The sequence below is a fragment of the Budorcas taxicolor genome, chromosome 3, assembly GCF_023091745.1.
Source record: "Budorcas taxicolor isolate Tak-1 chromosome 3, Takin1.1, whole genome shotgun sequence".
Lineage (NCBI taxonomy): Eukaryota > Metazoa > Chordata > Mammalia > Artiodactyla > Bovidae > Budorcas > Budorcas taxicolor.
Genome location: NC_068912.1, coordinates 45,719,495 through 45,722,774, shown reverse-complemented (window position 1 = coordinate 45,722,774; position 3,280 = coordinate 45,719,495). Strand labels below are relative to the sequence as shown.

At 37.3% G+C, this 3,280-nt stretch overlaps 1 non-coding gene across 1 annotated transcript; it reads right to left on the bottom strand.

Annotated features, from left to right (window-relative positions):
• Nucleotides 1–2,991: 2,991 nt before the first annotated feature.
• Nucleotides 2,992–3,063, bottom strand: TRNAC-ACA (transfer RNA cysteine (anticodon ACA)). The gene has a single exon. It is a non-coding gene; the product is annotated as a tRNA-Cys (tRNA).
• Between the last annotated feature and the right edge of the window lie 217 nt (nucleotides 3,064–3,280).

Genomic DNA, 3,280 nt, shown 5'->3' with positions numbered 1-3,280 from the left:
AAGGACATGAGTTTGAGTGAACTCTGGGAGTTGGTGATGGACAGGGAGGCCTGGTGGTATGCTGCGATTCATAGGGTCACAAAGAGTCAGACACAACTGAGCGACTGAACTGAACTGAATCCCTTCTAATAAACTTTGAAAAATATATTTATCCTTCTCTCTATCCCAATATTGAGTTGCATCACATCAAGTCATACCCAGGAAACTTTTTAGTTAACTTTCAAAAAATTTTTGCATTAAATACATACTCTTGGGTATAGAACAATCTGTTCTGTTTCTACATTTTGTATGGTGGCTTAACTTCATAATCCTATTCAGAGAATCAAGTTTAGAAATTACACAACAAATCCATTCTCATTTCATTTAGAAGTTTAAAATGCATTTTTTTTTATTCTAGAAGTATTCACTACAAGGTAAATGTTAAGATCAATTCCATAATAAGTGAAAAATATTTATTTTTTTGATTCTTTTTTTAAATTTTTATTTTTACTTTATTTTACTTTACAATACTGTATTGGTTTTGCCATACATTGACATGAATCCACCATGGGTGTACATGCGTTCCCAAACATGAACCCCCCCTCTCACCTCCCTCCCCATAACATCTCTCTGGGTCATCGCCGTGCACCAGCCCCAAGGATGTTAGACTGGCGATTTGATTCTTACATGATAGTATACATGTTTCAATGCCATTCTCCCAAATCATCCCACCCTCTCCCTCTCCCTCATAGTCCAAAAGCCCGTTATACACATCTGTGTCTTTTTTGCTGTCTTGCATACAGGGTCATCATTGCCATCTTTCTAAATTCCATATATATGTGTTAGTATACTGTATTGGTGTTTTTCTTTCTGGCTTACTTCACTGTGTATAATCGGCTCCAGTTTCATCCATCTTATCAGAACTGATTCAAATGAATTCTTTTTAATGGCTGAGTAATACTCCATTGTGTATATGTGCCACAGCTTTCTTATCCATTCATCTGCTGATGGACATCTAGGTTGTTTCCATGTCCTGGCTATTATAAACAGTGCTGCGATGAACATTGGGGTACATGTGTCTCTTTCAATTCTGGTTTCCTGGGTGTGTATGCCCAGCAGTGGGATTGCTGGGTCATAAGGCAGTTCTATTTGCAATTTTTTAAGGAATCTCCACACTGTTCTCTATAGTAGCTGTACTAGTTTTCATTCCCACCAACAGTGTAGGAGGGTTCCCTTTTCTCCATACCCTCTCCAGCATTTATTGCTTGCAGATTTTTGGATCGCAGACATTCTGACTGGTGTGAAGTGGTACCTCATTGTGGTTTTGATTTGCATTTCTCTAATAATGAATGATGTTGAGCATCTTTTCATGTGTTTGTTAGCCATCCATATGTCTTCTTTGGAGAAATGTTTTGGATCATAAGAGACTACTATCAGCAATTATATGCCAATAAAATGGACAACGTGGAAGAAATGGACAAATTCTTAGAAAAGTACAATTTTCCAAAACTGAACCAGGAAGAAATAGAAAATCTTAACAGACCCATCACAAGCACAGAAATTAAAACTGTAATCAGAAATCTTCCAGCAAACAAAAGCCCAGGTCCAGACGGCTTCACAGCTGAATTCTACCAAAAATTTCGAGAAGAGCTAACACCTATCCTACTCAAACTCTTCCAGAAAATTGCAGAGGAAGGTAAACTTCCAAACTCATTCTATGAGGCCACCATCACCCTAACACCAAAACCTGACAAAGATGCCACAAAAAAAGAAAACTACAGGCCAATATCACTGATGAACATAGATGCAAAAATCCTCAACAAAATTCTAGCAATCAGAATCCAACAACACATTAAAAAGATCATACACCATGACCAAGTGGGCTTTATCCCAGGGATGCAAGGATTCTTCAATATCTGCAAATCAATCAATGTAATTCACCACATTAACAAATTGAAAAAAGCCATATGATTATCTCAATACATGCAGAGAAGGCCTTTGACAAAATTCATCATCCATTTATGATAAAAACTCTCCAGAAAGCAGGAATAGAAGGAACATACCTCAACATAATAAAAGCTATATATGATAAACCCAGAGCAAACATTATCCTCAATGGTGAAAAATTGAAAGCATTTCCCCTAAAGTCAGGAACAAGACAAGGGTGCCCACTTTCACCACTACTATTCAACATAGTTCTGGAAGTTTTGGCCACAGCAATCAGAGCAGAAAAAGAAATAAAAGGAATCCAAATTGGAAAAGAAGAAGTAAAACTCTCACTGTTTGCAGATGTCATGATCCTCTACATAGAAAACCATAAAGACTCCACCAGAAAATTACTAGAGCTAATCAATGAATATAGTAAAGTTCTAGGATACAAAATCAACACTCAGAAATCCCTTGCATTCCTATACACTAATAATGAGAAAGTAGAAAAAGAAATTAAGGAAGCAATTCCATTCACCATTGCAACGAAAAGAATAAAATACTTAGGAATATATCTACCTAAGAAACTAAAGACCTATATATAGAAAACTATAAAACACTGATGAAAGAAATCAAAGAGGACACTAATAGATGGAGAAATATACCATGTTCATGGATTGGAAGAATCAATATAGTGAAAATGAGTATACTACCCAAAGCAATTTACAAATTCAATGCAATCCCTATCAAGCTACCAGCGATATTTTTCACAGAACTAGAACAAATAATTTCAAGAAAAATATTTTATATCTAGCAAGTAGGAGGGGCATGAAAATAAGAAAAACTAGAGATGATATAAACTCTGAAACCTTACAAGTTTTGAATATTTTAAACCTAGCATAATGCCATCTTCTGTCTCTCTACATTTCTATTACTCGCTGCACTTTTTATTCCTTTGTAAAGTCGCTCAGTCGTGCCCAACTCTTTATGACCCCATGGACAGTAGCCTGCACCAAGCTCCTCCGTCCATGGGATTTTCCAGGCAAGAGTACTGGAGTGGATTGCCATTTCCTTCTCCAGGGAATCTTCCCGAGCCAGGGATCGAACCCAGGTCTCCTGCATTGTAGGCAGACGCTTTACCATCTGAGCCACCAGGGAATTCCTTAAATCCTCTAATTATAGCCCTGGACCAGATGCAGCAGTGAGGACCATAACTATGATTTGCTAAAAGTCTGCAAGAATTTTTTCATTTTCCTACAATTCACTACCTCCTAAACAGATTGGACTTGCACTTTGTCAGCTTTCAGAGAAAGTATGGGCACTTACACTCAAACGAGATTGACTGCAAGCTGATCCAAGCAATGCCATGGATGAA